At 44.1% G+C, this 27,540-nt stretch overlaps 1 long non-coding RNA gene across 1 annotated transcript in view; it reads right to left on the bottom strand.

The window, feature by feature from the left end:
- Positions 1–164: 164 nt before the first annotated feature.
- LOC125023214 overlaps positions 165–27,540 on the bottom strand; it is a 99,751-nt gene continuing 72,375 nt past the window's right edge. The window contains exon 3 of the long non-coding RNA XR_007114555.1: positions 165–551. This is a non-coding gene — a long non-coding RNA (uncharacterized LOC125023214). The remainder of the gene's footprint in view (positions 552–27,540) is intronic.

Here is a 27,540-nt window from a genome sequence, read left to right as displayed (position 1 = left end):
AACGTATCCGTTTCTAACTTTTTCTTACCATTTGCTACCAAAAGCTTTGTTTCGCAGTATTGTACATTTAAATTACCTACTGCTTCTCTCAAAAACCGCACTGAAATAAACAGAAACATATGCTTGCTGCATATGCTCGACGCCGCTTTATTTAGACCGTTCTATAGCGACACGACAACAAGACTGTTTTTGTGAAAAAGACACATGGGTAAATTGCAACTGTTACACAAAACAAGACTTGGGAAGAGGAAAAGTAAAGAGTAAAAGTGTTCGGAGCACAGATGCACCCGCTCTCTTGCTATCTCCTGTGCTTGTGGGTATACTGCCGATCCAGCTATTCTTGTTGGTTTGTTAATTGTTTGTCACCCACCAGGTGCCATCTGTCTGTAGTCCCACAGTCCCCGAGCCATGTGGGCCGGCCTGCCTGGCGCCTGCCAACGTCACTGACCTGCAGCAACCGTCCACACCTCCGTCACACACCTCCTGATCCGTCTGGGATAAATAGCTTCTCCCTCAACTTCTGTGCCGCCATCACGGCTTCCCAATCTGTCCTGTGTTAGAAGGGGGAGAGGGAGGAGGAGGAGGAGGGCGGGGGGTGAGGGGGGGAGGGTGACAGGAAGAGACAGGAAGGGAGGGAGATGCACAAATGAGAGGAAGGAACTGGTGGATAGATGGATGGATAGAGTGAGAATGAGCAATAGATAGAGATGGATGTATGCGGAGATAAAATGGTGGGAGTTTTGTGCTCTCTCAAAACATCGCCGCTAAAAATTACTCAGCGAACACCTGTCACATTTGTGTCTCGCGTGCTGCCGACGTCACGTCAACAATTAAATGGTGATTTTCAGTCAACAACAATAATAATAATAATAATAATAAGAAGAAGAAGAATCTCGCACGGCACTGACTGCACCTCCCCGCGTTCAGAGGCACTCCAACAGGCAGGGGAGGTCACCTTCACCTGAGCCTGATGTTGGGGCAGCTGTGTGTTGAAAAATGAGATCAGCTGCTTGCTCACCGGGATGTACGCAGCAGTCTGGAACTACCCAGGGCCTAGTGTACCGCCTAGCATACGGTGGCCCCGGTACAATAAAGACAGGGCGAACAGCCTCCTCTCTCCCAGCCTGTCTGCCTGCCTGCCATCCTGGGGCATGTTGGGTCACCTTGACGACTGGGCCCAGTGAGGGGAGCCGCACCCCACTTCAGGGCAAAGACGAAGGCAGTACGGGTAATGAGGCGTTGCCATGCAAGTGGAACAGCTTTTGAATAACCCCATGCGCGCACACACACTATATTCTATTTGTGTTTACAGAAGGGACAACAGCTTGTAGGAGAAACCTCTCAGGAGTTCTTAGTCCGGGATGGAGGAGATTCATGGGCGTCATGGCGGAGGTCAGTAAGCCATCTGAGAGTGCACGCAAACTCGTGACTTACTCGGAAAAAAAAAATAAAAATTAAGATGCCATATTAGTACTATTACGTAGCAACACTGATGAGGCTGCCTCCTACTTTTCTTCTGTGGTTCGCAAGTTTTCTGCAGGAATTCTCGACTTTCCATTTCTCATCGCCTGCTCTTCAGAATGAAATACTTGTCAGGGCTGCAAAGGTTTCCGATCTATCCAAGACCAAATCCCAGTGGACACCGACGTCTCCAGGAGCCAACACATTAAGTGGAGAAAATCGTGCAAATCAGCCATCCATGAAATGTTCATTTGAAAAGAAGGGGAGAAAAAAATAGGATTTTCCAGAACGAGCACGCCTAGTTATAATGACTCTCAGAGATGAGGTCTAATCATTCTGCATCTTGGTCGCATAAACAGACGGAAGGTACAGTATTCCCTTTCGTTGACTCGACGTTAAACATTCACTAATAGCCTCAGAAACCATGTGGCATCCCATGAAGCCACTGGAATCCTGGGACTGGTTGAACGAGACCCGGTGGGAATTTCTGACCACCTCCACTCTCACGGACACACAATCACAAGTAATGTAAACTTTAAATCACTAACACAGATGTACCAATCGTTAGTGGATACGATTAAATTGATTATAGACATATCTTTTTTCAGTACCAGAGTAGAGAACAAGGCAGAGACCAACTGGCTCACGGAACAAAACCTACAGAAATATTCCCTTATGTGAAATATTAAAAACTGACCACATAGAGACGCAAATGTGCAAGTTTGTTTTTCATTATTTTGGCTTGTTTGAAAGGAATAAGCCTACACACTGGGTTCTGACTGGAATCCACGTCTTATAGTAACCCAATCCAAAGTGGCTGTAGTACACGGGCCTCCTTCCAAAATCCGAACACAGCAAATGGGTCGTCAAATATGTTTTTCTTTACTTAAAAACGGTTCTTCGTGCGAATGAGCTTACTGCGCTTCGGTGGTGAACGTATTAAACATGAAACCAATTGTGAACTTTAGCGCAGAGATCCTCAACGGTTCCCTCTTCGTTATTCAGCTGTTCCTTCTGTTTGCAATTGGAAACAGCCCTTCCTTCACAAATATAAACCGCTCGAACTCTTGGAAACTACGGTAAAATTCCACGAACGCACACACCGTACTGATATTAAGCCGTAAAGCCATATTACAGAAGAGGTTGTTTTCACAGGGTTTGTGAGGATGATGTATGACTGCAGGGAGAGTGCATTTCATGTACGTCACCATTTATTTTTTCTTCATTTTTGTCCATCTCCTGCAAACTCCGGTACAGATGCTGGCAGGTCTGGCCTGAAATGATTATCAGACATATCCCGTTGGCCAGGTTTCCAGGAACACTCCTACATGGAGATGGAACCAGAGCTGTAGTTGAGGCTGAGATCGGGGCTGGAGCTGGAGCTGGAGCTGGAGCTGCCAGCGGACAGACGCCAACAGGCCCGAGAAATTAATACCAGCACTGGGGCCGCACTGAGGTCCAACATCCAGTTCCAACTGGAGCAGAGGAGACCAAATCAATGACTGGCAATGATGTCATGAGACAAGGTGTTTTGGGGTCCCTGCGCCAGTGCTAGCCATGCCCCACCTGGAACTAACAGCAGGAAATCATCGGCCCCTTTTCATGAGAGAGGCCCAGAAATGGAAGCACTACTTTGCTTTGAAGAGTATTGGAGTGCCAACTTGATACAGATTAAAAATTTCAGTCCAGCAAAAGAGGTAAAAAAAAAAAAAATGGACAATCAGTCCATCTCATGTAATTATCAATCAGCTTTTTTTCCCCTCCAGTTAATCAGAGTTTATTCAAACTAAGAATAAATCTCACCCTAAACATTTGTACATTCGGTGCAGCAGCAGCGTCTCCGAGCCACCCAAACGAAAGGGAGGGGAAGCAGAGCAACGAGGAAGAGTTAAACCGAACCACAGCTTCCAAACCAAACCACAGCTTCCTGACATTTGCTGCACTCATCACATTAAACTCAAGTTGCCAAAATTTTGATTTAGTTTGACACAACATATTAATCACCCCCAGGGGGAAATTACAGTGTTATTCAATGCTGGATAAAACTTGATGAGAAAATTACTTGATAAGATACAGATGACTGTTATTTGCATTAGGATGGTCAGGAATTTGATGCGTTCAGTCTTCCGCTGTTGGGCTTCAAGACACAGTGGGTTGCCATTATAATGTTGAAAACAATAAAATTCAAATCCTAGTCACTTTCTGTCATTGCACAATTGCGAAATGTTGAGTCGCCTTCTGCGTGTTTTGTAATGAGCTCTAGAGACGACGCAGAAAGTTTAAGAAATGAAATCTTGATCTCGTGTGTCTAATCACAGAAATGAGGGTTTAAACATCAGGAAATAATTTACATTTCTTTGGCTCATGGAGAGTTACGAAGTATCTCAGCACAGTTATGACAACAGAAGGCTATTCAAACGCACACACTAGCTTTGCACAACGACTGTGTGATCGAACTCAAAACGCGGTCTCTTAATACGACAGAACCCTGAAGACAACTCAACAGATTAATGGATTAAGACAACCATTTAATTACATTTCAGAGCTTCTTTCCGTATACATTCACTTTAATCTGTTCATCATTCAAAACAACAACATGTATGCCTGCTTTTTTAATTAATCTGCAACTCTATAATTGATGTTTAATGAATCAGTACAGAGAAACATTTTCACTTTTCCCTGATAAAAACTTCAAATGGAAAGAAACAATAAGCTAGCTCAGGATTTCTCACAACACTAATGAACCGAGACAGATTCCTGTCAGAGAAATGACGGCCAACATGTTTCACTAAGGACGCTTGTTTCTTGTTCCCATAAATATGTTGTGTCCTCGGTTATGCCAGAGCTGGAAGGCGTCCAACTCGAGCCATGAGACGACATATTTTGTGTGGGCTAGCTAATAATGTTTTGCCCCCACTGCATCTATCTGTTCCTTCCCCGAAGGGAAAGAAAAAAAACAACTTTAAGAGTAGGAAGAATCCATTTACATTAAAGGGAAACATGGATTGTGTCGTGGAGGAATAGAGTCATGATGTTAAGTGAATTAATGACTGCAAAGAGAGAGACCTTTAGCCAACCCAGTTCACAGTGGGATAAAAAGTTTCGCTCACCCACGATTTTAATGGAAACAGACGCTGAAAATTCAGCTGGGGAACAAATACACAAAACAGCAGAGCTTCTGTTTTCTTTTTCCACTCCATTCTGCTTTTTTTTTTCTTTTCTTTTCATTTTTTTTTTTTTTTTTTTTTTTTTTTTTACTGCCTAACGCTCCCTAATGGCGTATCGTCCTAAAACTGACCGGGCTTGAAATATGACAAGTTTAATACGTCCTACATCACCGCTGAGCACGATTGGGTTACTAGAGCAACAACTGGTCTGTGCCCCTCTGCGGCAGAGCCCGTGGAGCTGCTGTGTGAACATAACCTCCTGTCAAAGGGTTCAACCCCGGGAGGACACAGAGGCTCGGAAAGGAGCGGAGAGTGTGTGAAATAAAAGAGTACGGCTGCTCAAAGGAAGGAGGCTCCGGACAAGCAACTCCGATGACAGGTAAGGAGAAGAGGGCTGGTTGGTTACTGCTGCTGTTGCAGAGTGGGTGGGTGGGCCACAAGGGGAGGCCAGGAGAAAGAGAGAGGAAGGCAGGCAGGCAGGCAGGCAGGCAGGCAGGCAGGCAGGCAGGAGGGAGTGCAGGAGGTAGGGCCTACCGGCGCTGTCACCAGCCTCAGCGTGTTTGGATAAGACCCATGGAACATGTGGGGGAATCAGCATGAGGCATCACACCTGGAGGAAAAGACAACTAAATCCAGCCCCCAGTACAGTGGGCCCTGGCTCCACCAAGTCTAGCCAGCATCTGGAATGGATATCTGGAGATTCAGCCGACTTCACAGCCCCTTCACGGGTTCTTCTCGCTCCACCTTTGTTAAAAAATGCACAGTGAAAGTTTGCGGTAAAAATAAAGCACGAGGACGCGGGTTTATAAATACACGCCTTTCTCTCAAAGTTTTTCTCTTTGCGCGCTATCCCATCTGCTTGGCATAGAGTTCCTGTGTTGTTGATAAAATAATACACTTTTTTCTTCTAATTGCTAGACTCCCTTCTCCCCCAATATGCTTCCACTTGACTCCTCTTGGCTTTAGCGAGTGTACAGATGCCAACAGTTTTTGGTTACAGTAGCTTCAGTCTGCTTCGCCATCTCTCGGCGCGTTTCACTTCGAACAGGAACAATGTTTCCGCTAGAAATATAATCTCAGTTAGCATCCAAGATACATTTTTTTTTTTTTTTTATGTTCTGATTCGAGCGATCGAGCGAGCGTCACCCTTTCCTTCCTGAAGTTTAGAGCGAGAGAGCGACGCTGATAAGAATGAAAATGCGAGGCAGCCACCAAAAACAGCAGGTTATACGAGGAGGAGCTGGATGCGAAAGATTGGTCGTACTTTATGTTTGTGGTGTTTGTGTGTGGTTTGTCGGGGGCCAACCAGCCGCGTTGCGACTGGAACAATCCCGGCCACAATGTTTGTTTACACAGAACCGCTCACTCACCCAAATAATCAGCCGCTGTGGGCCTTTCTAATCCCCACACAAAGTCAATGGAGCCAGGTTGAGCTGGCGACAGCCGCGATAAGATACTCAAACACAGCCTCTTGATCTTCGAGCCGCGGCCTCCTCCCTCCTCTCCTTCCCACACCCTCTGTCCCCTTTGTTTCCTCTATTGCTATTCCCTATGTGACACGGATTTGAAGTTCACGCGCCGCATTCGGGAACGGACCCACTTGGCTGCAAGGGGCCGACTTTTTTGTTTTCGCCTCCCTCAACGGCGCTGGTCAGCTGGATTTCTTCTTTTTTTTTGTTTTTGTCATTTTTCGAATTCTTACAGCACGACATGCAAGTCAAAGCAAGCTGCGGCGGTCTGAAAAAGAAAGAGAAAAAGAAAAAAAAAAAACACCCACTCGCCTGCAGAGGAATGCATATTTGAATTAGTGTATTGTTATGGTTTTGGCTAGGTTGGTACCCGCTCGGCAACTCCTGGTGTGTGCGAGCGGGCGATTATGTATGTGTGCACGTCCACTGATAGAGGTATGTGGGTAAAACATTCATTAACATTCCATTCATGACCTCGGTATTATGTCCACAGTGAAGGAGAGCATATATTTGCCTTTCGCACCTCTTGCACGGGATGAGGGAAATGATAGAGCGTAATGTGTGTCAGTGTGTATGTGTGTGTGAATGAGATAGAGAGGAGGGAAAAGAGGGAGCAGGAGCGAGCAGTGGGGAGACGGATAAAACACAGCTCACTGATACAGCATAATCTATCTGGAACCATGTCTCAATATCACAATATTTCACACATTTACGTAGCACAAATTTGGCAGTGGCAGCCTTCTCCTCAGATCAGTGGAGTTATTTCTGCCTTGTGTACTGGATGCTGCAGGACCGAGATACAGTTCGCAACGGCACAGATGGGAGAGGCTATAGCTTCGGTACCACAGTATCACATGCAAAAATGTTTGGTATGTTTTAACACAGATAAAGCTGACATATTCCGAGGCGTTTCGCAGACAATACCCATGAAGGAACAATCTCCCATCTGGCAGTGCAGTCTCTCTGAAATCCTCTCTGTCATGCTCAATGAGAACTGGAGAGACAAAACATTCTCTGTCTGTATATCAGTCCTTATCAAGGCTGTACCTTGGGCCTCGCTGGATATCAACAAAACATCACCCCGCAGGCTAGGACGCCTCAAAAGAAAAAAAAAAAAAGAAAAGGAAAGAAAAGAAAAAAAAATCCTACACTTGTATTGCGCACTTTGAATTTGTAAACATCTCTTCACGGTTTGACGCCGCGCAGAAACATTTTGCGCGCTCGTCCTCGGGGGGCGTGAGCGCGGGACTGGATGGCAGAATAGCGGTCAAACTTCTCGGCTCCGGAAGCCGCACGTACAATTTTACCGGTGAGGATCAAATCGATCGGCTTTACAATGCGCCCCGCTCCTTCCCACGCCTCGGCAAAGAAGGATTACTTTCTGAGGCCGGGTTGCCCGCTGCCTCTATGAGAGGAATGTCAATGAAGCCACTGCTGTACTGCTTCTGTCCACATGATGGTGCAGAGGACAAGTCTCCCTCTAGACTACATGAAAGCTGACATTTACCTTTAGCTTGTTTGGTATGCATGCCCACCGCACACACAGACACACACACACACACACTGAAACGGCTTCAGCTACCTAATTTATTTATTCCTCCGATGCAAAAGCAACATGTATGTAAATGGAGGTAAACATAAAGTCTACACAATCACTGTTAACTGTGTTGGCATTACTTGTATTGGACTGATGCAAATTTGTAAAAGGGCTTATGCTGAGTGGGGATGAGAGTAGAATGTGTCCACGTGTTCCCCGGCATTTATTTTAAATAGATTTTATTCATTCACAGCTGTCTGCTCGTTGTATGCAAACATGAGAATAATCCCCCCCCCCCATGCTATGACATTACTGTCTTTTACTTGGTCGCACCATCCGCACACACAGTCTGTGTGTGCGTGTGTGTCCTTCCTGTCTGTACGTAGCCACACCTGTACTCTCTGTCATGATGTTATCAGAGCCTAAACACCTGCTCCACAGTCTAAGGTCACCAACTACATAGAAACTGCCTCCTAGCAGAGCGAGATGGGCATCTGAAAATACACTCTGTTGTGTGTGTGTGTGTGTGTGTGTGTGTGTGTGTATATAAATAAAAAGGGCCATGTTTTCCTCCTGCAGTCATTTATATGCAGCTCATGTCACCCGGCACATCGCTCACAGGTGTCATACAACCCTGAATATGACCTGAACGGAAGGAGGGGCGGATGGAGAGAAAGCAGAGAGAGTCAAAGAGTGAAAGAAAGAAAGAAAGAAAGAAAGAAAGAAACATGGGCGCGCTCAAACTGTCAAAACTGTATTCGTTATATGAAGTCAAAGGCAAAAAAAAGAGGTAAACAAAAAGCTATTATGCTAATAGCTAATATGAAAAGAAGTACTGGTAACAATAAACACTTGAAACAGCTGGATAATAAAGGAGTGAATTATATCGTTTACCAACGTTCCAGCTAATCCATTTCTCCTTTTGAGAAATCGATATGAACCCATCTTACTTTAGAGAGACATGGGCTTCACCACTTTGATATAACTTCAATCAAAATTTGACTCACAATGCAGGTCAATTAAAAACACGGGCAACCTGGAAATACATGTGAGTATCTTCACAGCCATTATCACTATACAGTTATAATGGCTGAAAGTTGAATGAACTCATTCCCAACGAATTCATGATAAAGCGTCGGAGCAGCCTCCAGTGTCCATCCTGTATTCTCCCGAATATTCCCCAGTGAGAGGAACTCACTTATCTCCTCGACTCCTCAAACAAAAACAGAACAGACTGCAACTGCACCTCAAATATTCCAGCAGGTTGGCAAATCTTGCTGGAGGTTGATCTGCAACTGAATGTCTAAGTGTGAGTAGGTTATGGTATTTTACGTCCAAAGGCCGTACAACACATTTCTGACCTAACCCTAACCCATTTGGCAAACCACCTTGGAGGTGCATTAACAACAAGAGGGTAAAGTTAAGTTGGCGTGAAGGGGGAATGGGTGCGGTAATATTGGTGCTGTTTTATGAGATGTAGTGAGCAGTATCAGGGTCCAATCCTACAGATCCTATCCTATCCTATCATGAGTATTGGGACATCCTTATCTCAGACGCTTGTAAGTGTGAGCCAAGACTGGTCTGAATTTGTTGAGGAGGTGGTGAAAGCAAAAGTAGAGGCCATCACTTATTTGTGAAAACCACAGACAAAATAGATACGTAGGAAATAGTTAAGTAGCACCTTAATCCAGAATGAATGACGCAGCCCAGTCTGGTCATAGAGGTATGGTTGAGTTCAACAATGTCTCTTAGACATGATTTCTGTATATTGATTCCATTTTATCATATCATACGAACACTTATCCTTACTTATTGGCATGTGTTACAAGTATCAAAAACTCTATGGATGAGGTGTTCTCAGTTGTCTTCTTTTGAAAGACAAAAGCTATGTCTGGAAAGGACGTCTTTTAAGAAAGCGTCCTCTCCAACTAAAGACAGGCTTTCATCCAATTTGCCCGAGCCACTTTCTGTGTTTGTTATATTCCAAGCTGCCTACTTTTGACCACCACCGTCCCTTATTATGTTCCACTCACTTCCAATTCCAAAATGGCAGACTACTACCGTGGCAACAGTCCACGTACGACATGCACATATACATGCTGCACTGCACAAGCTGCTGGTTGAGAATGATAAATGTGTAAATAAAAACTCGTTTGTTTGGAATAAGAACTCATTTGTATGTGCACATTGTTCGTTTTGCCATATCATTTTATGGAAACTGTTCACACAGATAGAAAAAAAAAACGACTTAGAAAAGTTTGCTCAATCAAATGAAAGTAGCTTTACTTTTTGCGAGCAATACAGCAGTCTCGCACCCGACAATATTCTGCCATTAGCTGTATTCACTTTCGAGATAATTAATTGGTGATCCGTGTTATTAATAAACAAGGCAGGACACAGAATAATATCCTCAAGGTTGCAAAACAAAAAAAACGGCATTAAAAAAAAAAAAAAATCCTATTGTGAAGCAGGTTCTTAACAAGGCTGCAGGACATCACCGCATTGGTTGGATTACTGTGTGAAGATAGTGTGGGAAAAAAAAATAAAAAAATTGCATTACATTGTTGTGCCTGTTGGTGCTTTTGCTCGGAAATACTTCCATTCCCAATCCTTAATGACAAACAAGAAAGCTTTTCTGATTGAAAACAATTCCAGCACTTCAAGCCATAACAAAAATCATGACAAGAGCATTTTCACCAAAAGGAAGACATTTCACGCACTGGGAGCCTTTTGTGATATTTTCTCTCCCTCCCTCTTACCCTCCCTCTCTCTCCCTGTCTCTTCCCTTTGTGTGCGTAAATCATCTCTTCCCTGCGGCCTGTCTGTGATCATGTTGATGGGAAACAAAGAAATCATCTTGAATGGCACATTAATTTCCTCCCTTCTCCCCCTGCCCTCTGCCTAATGAAATCCCCTCTGCCACGGGGCCTGAGGAGCCACACTGGCAAGCCGTCACCAGCCAGTAAATATGTTTACCTTGGAGCACCACGCTAATGGACTGTTTACTAGGGGGAGGCAGCAAGGGGTGTTACAGAGACCAGGCACACCGGGTCCGGGCCAGTGTGTTCCTCAGACCAAGTAACAGCTCTTTTAGTTCCCCCCCCACCCCACACCACACCACACCACACCACCCCCTCCATCCACCCAAAACCAACAAGCCACCAACCACCTGATCTAGAGTGGCTGTCACCAATTAAGAGGTCAGATGGAGGACCAAAATACTAAAAGCCAGACAGGATTACTAAATCTGATTTGTGACTGCTAATGGAATTTCGGTACGCAGCAGTTGACAGTCTTGTGTGAAGATCTGGTCTTAACACAAGGTTCAAGTCTTCTTGTCAGCAAGCATTTCACATACTAGTGTGTGGACAGAGTCTTTCCTCTTTTGTTCCAAACTTAGGCAACTAGCTCATTTCCATCCTAGCATACCATCACATTTAATATATTATGTGTCATTAATCTCAGCAGCTCTGGTCAGTGTTATAAGATTGCTACATGACCCTGCAGATTTATAGATAACCCTTCACTCAGGTAGTTGATTCCAAAAATACAGGACACTGACACTGACACTGTGACAGTTACCATTCTCGGGCCACAATGTACATGGTGGCGAGGTACAAGCTAGCCAACGTAAGCTGCAGGTATTGTTCAATAACTTAGGGTATACTTAAATTTATAAGGGAGTGACTGCTTTGACAGTTCAGTTCAATGAGTGTTTGCTGGTTGTCTTTCCTACCTTAGCTCAACCTTAGCTCAGATCGCATTACAAATGTGGGAGTAAGGTGGAGTCATGCCCTGCCAAGATGGCGGCGTCCAGAGTCACCACAGTGAGCTTCAAAACTGCTCTTCAGGAATCCTGTGATTGATGTCAAGCTGTGTGCATCCGTTCCTTATATTGATATAGATCATGTCAAATGTTATTGTCTTGTTAATTTAAAAAATGGCAATCATCTTTAATTTTAATTTACCCTAGGACATGAATCGAGGCCACGTTTACACAAATACAACCTTTGGGTGAAACCGCATGAGTCCTGCATGTTTAAGCCGACCGTCATGACGTATCCAGATTTTTTGGTGACTGGAAGCACACCTTTTTGAATCCAGGTCCCACGGTGCCCCGACATCTCAACAACAACAACATTATTGGTGGGCTACAGGCTTGTGACAGTGCTGCATCAGATATTGACCTTTGTTGGGTGACTAGAGTAATATATACTATTGCTTCGTCACTACGATGACCTACAAAGGATTGTGGACTGTAATGCGGACTTTATTTTTGTATACAGCGCACAGAGTTGATGCGCATGCTCCGCCTCTTCTTCTTTTTTTTGGCTGAGTAGCAGAAACAGCGCCACGCATAGGACTGGGATGTGTACTACAGCCTCTTTACAACTAGACGCGAGTTTGCTATGGCATTCTCGAAAAGACGTCAAGGAAACCAGAGAAAAAATTACATTTTTTTGGTACGTGTGAACGTGGCCAAAGCTGCATGTGGCATCTGAAGTGTTCTGTGGGCCGGAAAATGTCACTCATGCATCCAGACACAGCACACGAAAAGCCCTTTAAGCATCAGCAGACAACTGCTGATAGACAGAGTTATGTGAAACTTGTCTTGTCCCATGGCCAAGGAGATGCTAAAGTGACTCTCAGGCTTTAGTTAGCTTTAGATTCATCATCACACTACAGTTAGCAATCTAATGGCATTTTGCAATTGTGGCAACAGCAGATTTCCTAATTTACATTTGACTTTGAAATATTTAAGCTAATTCTGGTTCTGTGTAAGTGCCTAAGAACTATTAGAGTGGTTTATAAAACCACCTACAGTATATGATGAAACCAACTATACAAAACCAAAAGACGATGCTTTGATTTTTCAAATCCGCCAAGTTATGGGGAGGGTTATGAAAAGCAGCGTGGCAATAACAGTGCAGAGTTATTTTAGGGGAATGATGGTAAAAAAGAAATTAAATTCCTCAATGCGGATTTATTTAAGCTCAATATTCATATTTAAATTACTGCCCTTGGAAACACAGTCCACACAGCTGAGCAGACAAAATTCATTCTTACGCATTTTAGGCCCAGAGTGCATATTACACTTAATAATCTGTTGGATACATTTGTCCCAGCTGAGAGGCAGACAGTTTACAGGTGCAGGTGGAACTTAATATTAGCTTCCGTGTGTGTTTTGTGTTGCCATATATATATATACACATACATTATTTATGTGTATGGATCTGAATGCAGATGTTTTTGGGTGTGTGTATATCTACCCATGTGACCTAATGTTCCAAGGGCGCTAGTTGTCTGCAATGACGCCCCCTGTCTCATCTACGGGTGTCTGGCGCCTGGCAGCACTATCAGCGACTGTGTGCCCTGTGTTCACACACACACACACACACACACACACACACACACACACACACACACACACACACACACACACACACACACCGACGCTATCACACACAAAAAAAAGGGCCCTGCAGCTGGTGACAGGCTGCTTCTCTCAGTCTGCTGCCAGCCTGTTCAACACACAGCTCTCTATCCAACTCTCATCTCCATTGATTTCCTCCCCTGCCTCAAAACTTAGATATGCGCCTCTTTAAAAAACAGGCCAACTGCGGCGCTCGGGCCCTGAGAATGCAGGATGCCTCACCACTTGGGTGGCGAGTCCACAGCATCGACGTTACTGCGTGCAGCTAGCCTAATTCTGACTGCGGTTAGCGCCGAAGCATGATAGGAATAAAGGTTTCGCCTGTGACGTGGGGATAAATGCAGCTGCTAAATATGCAGCTGGGGGGGGAGGGGGGCTCCTGTGATTTATGCGTTAGATCTGTGTTATGTCCATATATTGACACGGTCATGAATTTCCATGTCAAATGTCTCAGCAGGATATTGCTGAAGGCTGTGATTTCTATCCAACTGAGATGGGGGAGTCAAAGCCTCCCCCCCTCCTCCCGACTCCCAACTTCACCTCTGCAGCATCGACTCTCCTTCCTTTTCCGCCGACGCTTCCACCTTGCATTTCTCTCCGTCTCTTTCTTTCATTCATCCCCTCTTAGATCTTGCGCCTCTTTCCCACCCCACCTTCTTTTCCTGTCCCTCCCCCCTTCGCCCATCCACCCCCCTACACGCAGACACACAAACACACACACACACACACACACCCTTTATGCCAGCAGACTTCATCGATTGATTTCCCCTCACTGTGACACATTTGGTGCAGCCGCATGTGGCCTATTAATTATATCCACAGCAGACTCTCGTCACGCTCCTCTTTTTCCAACAATACGACCCCCCACCCCACCCCACCCCACCCTCTACTCGCACACACGCGCGTGTATACGCTGCCCTCAGAGCAAGCGGCCGGGAATTGAAAGACAGCATCTATGACCCTGCAGATCACACTTTAACCAGTGGATTTGAGCAAGAGTCAGACAGAGAGAGGGGCAGGACTCAAACCTGGAGCGTTCGAGCGGAGGCAAACAGACAGCGGCGGTTGAGGCGAGGCCGGGCCCATGTTGCGTGTAATCTGGCTAACATCTGTTAGGCATCGTGTGTGGCTCCATTTAAAGTCCAGAGTGGACTAAGAGCCCCGAGGAGGCTCCCCGCGTCCCCGCTCGCAGGCTTTTAGCGGCGCTGCTCCCAAAACAGTCTCCCTCGGCACGGACACACGGCGCGGCCGAGGAAGAACAAGAGCGGAGGGAGAGGGCAGCGCAGACAGAGGCTGACACGCACTCGGCAGAGCACAACAGCACTTAGCGAATCAGATGCTTTCTTCTTTCCATTGTGCGCACATGTTCTTGTTTGTGCTTTTGCTCGCATGTGCGCGTCTGTACGTGTGTGCGTGCGTGTGTGTGTGTGTGTGTGTGTGCATCTGGCAAACAATACAGTAAGCCTTCCCTGCAGGCCTCTTACTGCCTCAAAATCCCGGGTTTTTATATTTAGCTCGTAATCACTATAATTTCCAAATTAGATACAGGCTGGCCAAGTGCACATTCCTTCTGTACAATAGCCCTAAATGGTTGTCCCATCATCTTCGCAGACGATCTCAGAAGAGAGACATTTTAAATATTAGAGTGATATCCAAAGACAATCCATAGTGATGAAAACAAGCGGAGCGCGCTAAACAGCTGCTGTTGAGGATATTGTGCAAGGGGGGGGTGGGAGGGGGGGTTGCACAGATTAAGAGCAGATTACAGAGCCTTTCTCTCCAGGGCTTCCATATTCCAGATTGACAATGCGGCGGGATTGGGAGATCAACCTGGAGATTTTCATATGAAAAGATGTTTTCCATCAGAGATTATCGGCTGTTATTATTTATTAACTTTTTTTTTTCCCCCCGCTGTTCTCAAAGCCTTGTTTCAGCCCGCTGCCAACACGGAGACAAGCGACACAAACAGAATACAGTGTACATTCAGCAGGAGGACATGGGGAGGGAAGAGAGGACGGAGGATCACGATGTATTGAGAAGCATTTCTTGGCACGGACGCAAAATACTCAGGACCACGCTTTACATCGTACCATAAACAAAGACCCGGGCTCATGAATTATTTATTGGCAATAACACTGAAGGGTGCACGCATAGGACGAATACATTAATCATACGATCATCTGGAGTTTACATTTGCTTCATACTGTATCTGTTGGTTTGTTTGTGTTCACTCACTGATTAAGACGCTTATTCGTTTGATCTCTACTGCCTGTTTTGTCCGTACAATCGCATGTGGGAGGATAAAAACGCAAACACGTCGCACTTACAATTCTTTTCATTGTCGTTTCTTCCTGATGCATTGTGTACCAGCATAATCTTTGCTTTGAACGTGGTATAGAATTATACCAACTAAAAAGAAAGCGAATCTTTAAAAAGCAAAAGACTGCCGAACAAATAAAAGCAACCGTGCCTTTTCTGGAGGCTACATAAAAAAAAAAATAAAAAAAATCCAACCATTTGTTAATACTAATGACATTATCTGATTCATTTTTGCAACCAGCCAAAGTAATTATAGTGTCAGAGATATTCTTTATGGGTCTTTGCCCATTACCATGCTGTATAATTAGAGAAAACACAACAGCAACAGCAGCAGCAGCAGCAGGAGTGAATGTCAGGAACAGAGACAATAAAATAGAAATAAATAAATAAATAAAATATATATATGGCCAATGAAAAAAAAAGAAAAAAGAAGAAGTGTCCCAGATCCCCCGCCGGCGATCGATTTTTAGCCGATGTTGGTGCAAATGTGCGTGAATCACATGCGCACACGTGTGTGTCCGCTCACATGCCTGTGTGCAGAGCTGCACATTAGCGCGCTGGTGTGTCCTCGCAGATGATCCCATGCCAAAGAGGAAAAATCCCACAGGGTGAATCAATACATAGTGCTGGATAATGGAGGCCTGCTCAGACAGCTGTGTTCTGCCTCTCCGTGTGCCTGGCTGGCTGGCTGGCTATCTGACGGAGTGAGTGTGCGACTGGCTGGCTAACGGGCTGGCTGAGGGACTTCAGTTAGCCCACGTAGCATCCCACACCTGCCAAGGCATAGCTCGCTAGGCGCTGGTCAATGGACAACACCCACTCACAGCTCAGTTCACACAGTAATCACAGACGCACGCCAGGGCATGCACATTTGCATGAGCGGAAAGAGGACGCTAACAAACACCGCAGACATGAAGTTGTCATTGTCACGGTTTGTGACAGCTCCTGTATTCACAGAAACACGGGCACATTAATAAAGTACATCTTTTTTTGCATGCAATCTTTTGTTATTGCATGTTTGGGTGGAAATAAATGAGTAATTCAGAGCACAGGGCTTCAACAGGCGGTCCGCGAACCCTGGGGGTCCATATAGGTACTGTAGGGGGGCAAAATCTTTAGCTGTTTAGACATTTTTTATACATTTTTTTTATTTTTCTCCTGCAATTTTCTGGCACGGCCAGCCTACTGTTGCACATGTTTGAAATAAAAAAATAATATTAATAATATTTGGGCCTTTTTAAAAAAAAAAAAAAAGAATGTGCAAAGGCTATGAAATCAAATGTAAACCCCCAAATTGTCTGACTTTTCTGACGCCTTATTGAGGCCTCACAGCACTCCCCATCACCTCCCACAAGACTCCACAATCAATACCAATACATATAAATCATTTACCTCATTTTCTTAAGTGCCCCCTTTATCGATCCACAGGTTTCCAACTTAACAAAACTGCCGATACATATTAACAAACAGCCCAGCCCTGTTGGGAATTGTTAACAGATTATGGCCGGGAACCGAAACGCAAATTATAATTTCTCTCACACTTTGCAGTCCCATTAAAAACATTATTTACACAGATCATCTGAGTGAAGCTTTCAATTAAAAATCTGCCGAGACTGTGACGGCACAAGCGATGAAATGGCGCCGCGCAACTGGATTCTCGCGTGAGATTAAAGCAGGAGATGAAACAAAAAGAAAAAAAGAAAAAAAAAGATGAATGATGATGAATTTGTACATCTACAGTCCAGTCTGCAGTTTCACTGTTTATCTTCCTCCCTACATAAGTCACTCCCCTTGGTTTGGAGGTTTCAGTTGTGGTGCCATAGCTGATAAAGAGCTGACAAAAGAATGCAGAGTGTATTCCTTAATTAAAGAGCCATGAAGAAAGACTGAAGGTTTTGTACGACACATCCAAACACACACACACACACACACACACACACACACACACACACACACACACACACACACACACACACACACACACACACACACACACACACACACAAAGCTTCTGCAGGCTTGATGTGCTGTGCCTAATGAGACAGGACAGTGGACCAAAGTTACCATGTCTCTTCCTCTCCAGAAAAATAAGTGCATCGTTTCACATCATTATTTAAATCAACCCCCTAATTCCTAAAATATTTGCATATTTAAAACTGGCTGGCTTTTTTCTCGCCTTGGGCTGCCGCAAGTCGCAGCGATACCGGGAGAAATGATAAACAGGCTGCTACTGTGAAGTGCACTGCCGAAACACTTCACATCCAACACAATGCAGACGCAGACGCGACGACAAAGAACTCAAACGTCTCCGTAGGAACGATCGTCACAGGCCAGAAGAAACGCTCCCATCCCTCTCCCATTTATGACTCACGGCACATCAGTCATTAGCCGTCGACGTTAGTCAGCTCACATCTCGCCCAGTCATCAGCGCTGACACGGCACAGCTGTGTCACATATATGTCGAGAGAATTTATTCTTTTCGTCGTTTCAATGCATGAGGAAAAACGCAGGTGACCAGTTCAAAAGTATATATATAAAAAAATAAAAAAAAACGCTCTGTTCGCACATTTGTTCTGACTCATAGTGTCGGCTGTGATAATAATTCAGTCCTGACAATAAATGTATGAGCATATGCAGAAAACGAACAGCACAATTTATTAAAGCCAAAACAGACATTTCCTCAGACATTTTTGTTTGTGACAGAAGGTTCCTGTTATCACATAACACACATAAAAGTACACTTTTACTAGTTTTGTCATCATCACAAGTATTAAATAACAATATAAAAATGAATTAATAATATAAAAGAATAATATAAAATACACAAAGAATATGTGAAAGTTAGTCAAAATGTTACTGGATTTAATTAGAGAAATAGTTTTGTACAATACTGACTGTATTAACAGGCAAAGTGCGGTGTTTTAATGACCAAAATGAGTCTAAAATTGGTCGAATTATTCTTAAAACAACAATATCTGATCAAAGAGAAACTAACAGGACGGCGGATGTGACCCGGCATTCCGCCTTTTTGGTAACTGACACATTTCAACATCAATAGGAAAATATTCACACTACATGCTGAGGCACGAGGTGCGATCCTGCACTGTAAAAATACAGCGTTACATAAAATTCAAACAGAAGCTTTAGCAGCAGAAATCTATCTGTGAAAGGCGTTCAGTCTTCAGTGGCGTATCCAGGGAACATGCAGGAATCCTGAGGTTAGTTTCAACACCTTTTTAAACTTAATACTTTTCAAGGGCCTTAATTGTCCGACATTTGATTCATGAACTTTTAATACTTTTAAAGGCCCCGCAGACGCCCTGATATATTAAAACAAATCTAAGACAAAGGAAACTGGACTCTTTCTGAGAAGATCATTCCATTGCTCAAAGACTTTAGGCTTTAACTATGTATATGTGTGTATATGTGTATACATATATGTTATAGTTATACAATATACATTATTATATGCCATATCTAAATATTACTATGTTATAACTTATCATAGTATATATTCATTTAACATAGGGAGAAGGGGGAGGGATTTTATAAGCTCTGGCTTCTTCCTACTCCTTTTGGACATAAAATGTGTTCAGTTGTGTTGTTTTTTTGTTTTTTTTTACTTTGCCTTGCTGTCTTAGGACTACTGGCGTTTGTTTGAATGTTTGCTTTTTTTCCTTTTATTCTGTGTTCAAATAAACTTTCATTCATTCATGTTCCTAATAAAAATCTAAATTTCAAACTGAATAAGTCACTTTCAAGAAAACCCAAAGAACTTCTTTAGTTTTGTTTTAGGATATACTTAAACTATCAAAACTGAAAAACACAATTTTTGCAGAGTGGACCCTTTCTGTGCTCCACAGGTCATTCAGTAATTTATGAACTGTAGCAAATTATAACAGCTTCATTACCTGTTTGATTTTATGCGATTTTATCTATTTAAGATTCATTTCAAATAAACGTAGTCCACCCTAACTGTACAGTAGCTGTAAAAATATCTCAAAACTATACAGTAGCTGAATGAGTCTACTGCAGTTCTGTCACATCCTAAACGTAATAGTGTGAACCTTTAGAGTCACCCTGAGTGAGAGAAAGGAAGATATGGGACACCGTGATGCACATGCACCAACCTGATCCTCTGAATGGAGCTGATACTCAACACGGTGTCACTGTCCAAGGAGGTCAACAAAGAACCCGGAACATATGGGTCACATTAGACCTACACTGAATGATGCAAGCCACACCGCCCAGTTCATTGTAGCGAGCTGCTCAAGTGTGTGTGTATACGTGTGTTTGTGTCTACATGTTTGTGTGTGTGTGTGTGTGTGGACAGTAAGTGTGTTGTCCACATGAGCTACATGGAACGCCATTGAAGCGTGTCACTGGAGCAATCAATAGACATAGTGTAGACATCTGGTTAGTGAAGGTATGTAAAGTATGCATGCGTGTGTGTGTGTGTGTGTGCGCGTGTGTGTGTGTGTGTGGGCAAAGGGTATTGTCCAGAGTCCTCTGAGTCATGTAACACTGCACTGCCTTTGTAATCGAAGAGGAGAGTTCCTGTAATGTTTTATTCATCGCAACTTCAAAGATAATTTCAGGCACAGGTGTCAAAACTCCCATATTCAAGATTATGTCCACAGTTAGCGTGTATTTATTTATGTATTTTTTTTTTTTATTTTCCCATTCGGTGCAGATCAATTCTATGTCCAACAAAAGTAAGTTGTGTTACTTTGCGCTCGGACCGCTAAACCCGATGATTCACGTCTTACAAAAAAATAAAAAATGAAACAAACCAAGAAAGACAGAAAGAAAGAGATGGGAGTGAGACGGCCCGAGAGACAGACAGACACGCAAGCACAAATACAGAAGCAGAGAGAGAGATGAGTGCTAGTGTGAATAGGAGGGAGAGAGAGTATGCTGAATCCCACTCAGACCACCTGCTCATCAGTTCCTCTGGCACAACAGATACTGTCATTGTCCACACAAACACAAACACGCACGCACACACACACACACACACACACACACATACTAAGCTCAAATATAAAAATCTCCCGGTGCGCTCACAGAAAGCCTTTCCCAGTCCCTCCCACATCAGATGCTGGGCACAGAGACTTGATTTAAAACTGTTAGGTGCCATTCAATATGGGCTTGGTTTGGAGCCAAGCCTCGGACATTTCTCAAAGGTTCTCCTCAGTTACCTGCTCAGTTATTTGTTCCAGCACACTTAAGGAAAGTAGCCTGGAGTGCGTTCGCACGGGCAGCGTGATATTCATTACTTGGGCCGCCTCTCGGTTCTGTTAAGGAATAATAGATGGTGCCTACAGATTAAGTCAACCAAAGAAAATCTTGATTGACTCAAATCGTACTTAGTCTTATCCCAATCAAAAAAAAAAAAGCATGCTATGGTAGATTAGCATCATTGGTTGGTAGCGCTGTTAGCCTAAATGAATAACAAACATACATAACAAGTATTGCCAGCATATTAAACCGGCCTAATGTAACTGTTATATAAACTGGGGAGATAAGAGACGCAGAGCCAACTAGTGGCCAAGATTTGATGTTTGTAGATGGTCCGCATGTTGGTTGCTGAGCTGTGACAAAGTGGTATTTGCAAAGTTCGCACTCTGCTACTAAGTCTTCCATTTGAGCAAAATGTGGTCAATGTCTCGGCATCGTGGAGCAGAAAAGTATGGATTCATCTTGGAAGGTTACTGATGTGCTTTTTCAACTGTCCGGCCAAAATATTTAGTTAGACTAGATCAGTGGTTGATAACGTGGTTCACAACGTGCCAAACTTGTCTGATCTGAGCTTACATCACCTGTTTCGCCAGTCACCAGTTTTTTCTGGCGTGTGGCATTTGATCGTGATTCGAAAAAGTTAACATCGAGAAAAAAAAAATGTTGATGCGCGATATCGTCGGGTTCGAGCAGTCACCTGAGTTCGGCTACCGATGGAATGACAGCAACGCAGCTTTCCCCCTCCAAACTAACATCACTAGCCAATCAGAAGTAGGATGGGGGTGGGTCTTGGGAAGTTTGGTTGAGATCCAGCTGCAGCTGATGCTGCGTCCAAGACATCTTGGGAAAAAATTAGCTCTGATTTGTCAAAACTACTGCTTCCAAAAATAATAATAATAAAAAAAAAAATCTTCAGCAAATGGTGACAATATAGCAAACTTATTTTATCCCCTCAGAGTTAACCGTTAACTTGAACGCTATGGTATTGGACGTTTGAATTTTCCAAGTTGGGATATAGAATTTCTGAGTTTTCTTGAAGGCATCATGTAAGCCAGCGTTTTTTCCACCGAGTCACTGATGTCGGAAAGATAGAGTGGAAATTTATGAAGCTGAGAGAATGTGTCCTAACTCCAAACAAAGGACTTAAATATAGTAAAAATTAGAATAATAATAACTAAAATTAAATGTTAGGATGTAAATTTTGCAATTTAAAGTTAGAACCTGATCTACAGATGTTTTTGTATAAATTGAAACTTCATTAAATGGTTAAATTGCTAACAGAATTGTTAGCTTGAACTTGTAGGCGGGGCTCCAAGGAAAAAAGGCTGGGAACCACTAGACTAGATCATAGTGACCAACTGAGAGGTTAAACTGGAGACCACAGCCCTATTCATTTATAGACAACTAAAAAGATCATGTTTCAGATTAACAACACAGAAAGCTTACAGAAAATTTCTGATAAATATTCTGGCCTGAACAATAACTTAGATGCCGTAAAACATGGTGCTTCTCCACAGCACCCCAGCCCACCACCACCACCACCACCACCACCACCACCTCCACCATCTATTATTCTCCATTGAGGGGATTCCATTGAAGAGACAGGTGCAGCTATGCATCAGCACTACCCCCTGGTGAAGAAGAACCTCCAGAGTGTACATGCAGTCACACAATATACAACACAAACAAGCGTACATGCAAGCATGTTCCACCCCCGCTGGCTGCGTATTGTTTGGTCGGAGTCTGTGTGTGTGTGTGTGTGTGTGTGTGTGTGTGTGTGTGAGGGGGGTGGGTGTGGGGGGGTACTCAGGTGCCCAAGGTAATGGCACCTGGGGTTATTCAGGCCTAAATGGCAGCTCTGGCTACACTGCAGCTCACAAAGTGCCTGTATGAGCACCGCAGAGACTAATGCGCCTGTGCACACAATGTCTCGCTCAACTACAAAGGACAGGTGTGTGCGTGTCACTAAATTGTCCCCCCGTTGTCTGGGCCTCTCCGAGTGGCAGGCCCTGTCCATTAGCCGCAATTTAACAGGATGATCAGAGTGCTTGAAAAGGGCCACATCAAACAGGTCTGGAGAATCCCAGGTGCCCGACGCAAACGCAGGCATCAGCAATAACCAAGCCCCACTTACAGGCCCTAATGTATTCTGTGAGAGAAATGAAGATGTTGCTCCTCCATCCAAGGCTCTTTTGTTCCGCGGCCGACAGACAGGAGGGATTGTTTCGAAGTTCACATGATGTCTGGGTAATGAGAGCAGCGAGGGCCATTATCGTTCCGAGATGCATATTAATATTTCACTAATGGAAGGCTGATGGTCCTGTTATGGTAAAGTAATAATATACTGCGGAGTGTAGAATACAAAAGCTTATGTTAAGTACAAAGGCAACACAAAAGCTCTGATCTTGCACCCAGATATTCACCCAGTTAATCGAGGTTACGCCGACGCGAACTCACTTATCGCCGTCGTGTTTTTGAGAGGGGTTTCAGGGAGATGTGCTGTCATTTTACGGCACAATGACAGAACAGCGGCATGTAGAGAAAGAAGGATCACGTCAATGCTGCTATGTTGTAAAATATATTCTCATTAACACGGGGAAATGTACACCAATTCTATCGGTTACGACGCTCAAGAAAATCGCCGCATCCCTCTGAGCTTTCAGGGAAAGACACGCAGTGTTCCAGGCTTTCACTGGTGCTGAAACACTCCATCTTGCACGATGCTGTCGCGCCTACCGAATCTAGGGCAAGGCCCGAACAGGACGGCGGAACTGGGACCAGAAGGACACCGCGTCCCAAGTTACCTTGTTGATTTATGACCAGAAGTCTGCCCCTGCGGTGACCTTTATAGGTGTCGCCCAGACAGGGATGCAATGCTCAGGCTGAGATGACAAAGCGTCTCTCCGAAGGTCGTGCCCTGCCCCGCAGCCACGTTCTCTGAAACTCATCACGAGCCCCGGACACACTTCTCCAACTGCATTAACTTCTTCTGGGAAAAGTGTCTAGCCGCGGGCCGCAGTATGGTGACACTAAAGCAATCATAACCACCTGCTCATTGACGTGCCCCAACTGTGCTGAAGTGCACTATGCTCCTTTCTCAGGTTGGATTCTCGGGCGGTGCTCGTCAGGCTTTGCACAGCGCTGCGCCGCGTCGGCTCTTTTATCAGGACGTATCGCTGTTTTGTTGTAATTTTGGTTAAAAAACAACGGCACTAATTCAGAACTACCGCTGTGGACTTGCGGGTGGACGCAAACAAACACGTTAGGTTTCAGAATCTAATAAAACTAAATAAAAAACGTGAATTTTCTTTGAGGCAGGAACGTCGCGTCTGACACGGCACGTGACTGACGAGCTTCAGACACGCACGCATGAAGAGATGAAGAAAGAGGGAGCGAGCGAGAGACAGACTGGGTCCTTTTACACTGACAGGTGTGCAACACTGGCTGGCCCTTTTGAAAAGCATCCATTTCCTTAGCAACTGGACGTCAGCTCAATTCAGCCAGGCGATTTTAGCAGATGGCTTGGTAAATACCTTGCCATGTGTTCCCGAGGAGAAACTATAATGCATCACGGCAAAACGCACGCACATTCGCCCAAGCTCGCACGCCGCGGTCGCACAATCCGCACCTCTTCGCCCCGGCGTTCCTCCTCCGCTGTGCGAGTCTCGTTCGGATTTTAAATATTTCGTACACGCGTACCAAGGTTTCCATCTTTCTTCAGTGAATCCTTTTAACGTGGCCGTCCCAAAGTCAACAGTGAATGTCATGTATTATAATATATTTTTATTCTGTAAGTCATTCATTTCATTGCATTTTGATACAACTATAGATTTTTTATTTTTTTTTCTAACACATTGCTTAACAAAATACCTCGGAACGCGGTGGACACACAAAAGCTAATGTTTTTCTGTCGAGGTGCGATGCAGAAACGTGGTGAATGGACGTTACAATAGGAACCTTTATGTTGAGAGACCAAGGTCACCATACGAAGCCCTATTCTTTACTTCCCAACAGTCTGCTCCATTTATTCTCTCCTCTATACTGTTCTGACCTCGCCATACTCACAGTCCTTGACCTTTCCCCATTACCTCCCACTAAACACAAACATTTCAATCTGTTGCCCACTCCTTCGCCTTCACAGTGTTTTCATCCTATTGTCGTTTCCCTCTCTAATCTATTCCCATATTTATCTATCTCTTCTGATTCTACCTCTTCCTTTTCTTTATCATGTGCTGCAGCTGCGCGGGGCAGCTGGGACCAGCTGTACAGTTCAGTTCAGCTACAGACCCTGTCATTAACATTAAGCCCCCTGAATGGCCCAGCGCTGGGGCCTGTGGTCATTGTGCGTGCTCGTGCCCATGTGTGTCTTTGTGTGTGCGAGAGGGAGCGACAGTTTGTAACTATATGACTCATACAACGGGGGCCAGCAGCAAGGACATCTCCAATGGCTTCCACGTTTGGGAACGATGTGACAACCAAAACGGATTTATCACAAATGCCATGTGCACACTATCGGTTCAATACAACGAAATCTTTTGAATAAAGACAATCGGGTTTACCGAAAACATACAGTGAATAAAGCCACGCTCTCAGAACTGTTACAGATACTGTTTGTTTACTCTAATGCCGCATGAAGCAGTCAAACAGTGGCAGAGAAACAACGGGTTTATGATTTCACTGAGAGATAAAGGGAGGCTTATCGAGCCGCGGACCATCCATTTTGCCAGCTTAAACAATGACCACCTCAGCCAGATTTGATCAGCTCCAGCTACAGCAGCTAGCCGGCTAAGCTAACATTAAGTCCACAAACAATCATTTGGGGTTTAAATCGAGAAGGGTATAAAGCCGCACGCCCTCTGGGAATAGAAGTCCGAATTTTCATCTGCAGATGATTCATGTCAGCGACAAAAAAACAACAACACTGGTCTTGGGTTTAATTGAAGCTGCAGGGGGATTGCAACATCTTTGGTTGATTACATGTTTTTTACATATTTTTTTTTATTTCCTCCCACAAATTTAAACAGAGCATATTCAGTCCTCAAAATGTGGACTGAAAAACATTGAAGACCCCTGCTTTACAGTCTTCACATAATCTCAAATAGTTGTTTTCACTTAATAAAAACAGTCTTTCCAGATGAGAAAGAGACACAATCTTCAGGAAAGTTCTCTATGGTTTTTGAAGCGTAAAATATTTCAAATCAATAAAAAAGCAGCCGCAAGACAAGAGCTGTAACATCAACAGAATCCACGATCGACTTCCACACAGTGGGAAAACACCACAGCGTAAATGCTTGTCGTGAAATGGACTTATTAACTCCGTTCCAACCGTCACCCCCACAAATCAGACAATGGTTAATCCACCTTAAGATGCTCATTTTGGTAGTAAGCTAGTTTGCTGAATATGCTAGCCATCTTTACAATACACATCAAAAGGAGGCGTTAGGTAATCAGGGTGAGCTAAAAACAGGGTTTCTCATGAAGGTGAGGATAGTGGTGCAGGTTACATCTTGAAAAAACCGGTGTCATTCGCAATATTTAACCTCAATCACGAGCATCCCCTGCTGATACATGATCTTGATCTGATGTACACAAAGACTGTGAGTTGTGCTCTAAGAACAACTGTCAAAAATTCATCCGATACATGACAAACATGACAAAAGCAGATTACACAGATCACAATACACTTAAGTCTTCTTCTAAGGATCTTCGATAGTATATAATATAATATTTGTGGTTTATTATATGAGTAATAACTAATTGAGTAAACCGATAATTGGCCACAATTTGTTAACGCGAGTCAATTTCTGCTCTCTGTTCATTTGAAGTTATTACTCGCACTAAATATACTCAGCTAGAAAGACTCTTATGTTTTTAATCTACGCACAGCCAGTGCAGGAACTCCCTACATGTCCATGTGGGTGCACAGACATAGGCCCGGCTAGCTGCGTGCGTGCCTGCCACCGCTACTGTACAGCATGTTAATGCACACGAACACAGCTTTGTGTCTCCTTCCCTGCCCACTGCCTGTTCACCACTCAGCTCCCCATATGCCGCTCCCCTGCGCTCCTCTCATCCAGCCACTGGGAGCTTGATTAAGCCTGACTTGTCACCAAATTACACACACAAAGTTTACATGCATTCCCCAGCTCTCCAGCTGTTGCAGATTTGTTGCAAAGAATAAATCTTGAAGCAGTTGACTGAGCAGGTCTGGGATCTCTGCCGCCTCATTGATAGGGAGAGGTTGGGATAAGGGAGGGCGGGCGCGGGGGGAGGGAGAGGGGAGGGGAGGGGGTGAGGGAAAGAAAGGCAGAAACTGAAAGCTAGGCAGACAGGCAGAGAATGCATGAGTGGAGCCAGGTTGATTTAGAAATCGACCTGGCTTTGGACCAGCTTTGATGAGTTTTAGAAAGCTCTCATGAGCAAAAGGTACATCTTAACAAGGGTGTGTTCTCACACAGTTTCTGAAATAACAATTGAACTGCTTCATTTTAGATTTATGATTATTCTCTTTGTCCGTGGAATGAGGTACGCGAGTGTATAGTGCAGGACTTTGTGATGAAGGGAACCCTCGGGTGCTGCATAATTTCCACAGATATTCCTCGGTTATGTAAACACTAACATTATATACCTTTAGGGGATTTCCTATTGTACTGATGGTGGCTTCAAGATAATTTGATACAATTCAGATACAAAAGACACAATAGAAATCAACTGAGACGGGCACAGGAACAAAGAAGTACTCAGACAAATCCCTCTACTAAAAAAAAATGAAAAAAAAAAATGTAATCTTATAACTTCTTGAGTTATTCACAATTTAAAGATGATGGCATGGATGAAAGTTAATGGAGTTTTCTCACAAGTCAATGTGCTTGATATCTTGACATGCTGCCTCTCAATAAGCCGTTTCTTTTT

Source organism: Mugil cephalus, chromosome 17 (genome assembly GCF_022458985.1).
Source record: "Mugil cephalus isolate CIBA_MC_2020 chromosome 17, CIBA_Mcephalus_1.1, whole genome shotgun sequence".
NCBI lineage: Eukaryota > Metazoa > Chordata > Actinopteri > Mugiliformes > Mugilidae > Mugil > Mugil cephalus.
The sequence above is the reverse complement of the archived record's forward strand: the minus strand, read 5'-3'. Positions and strand labels throughout refer to the sequence as shown.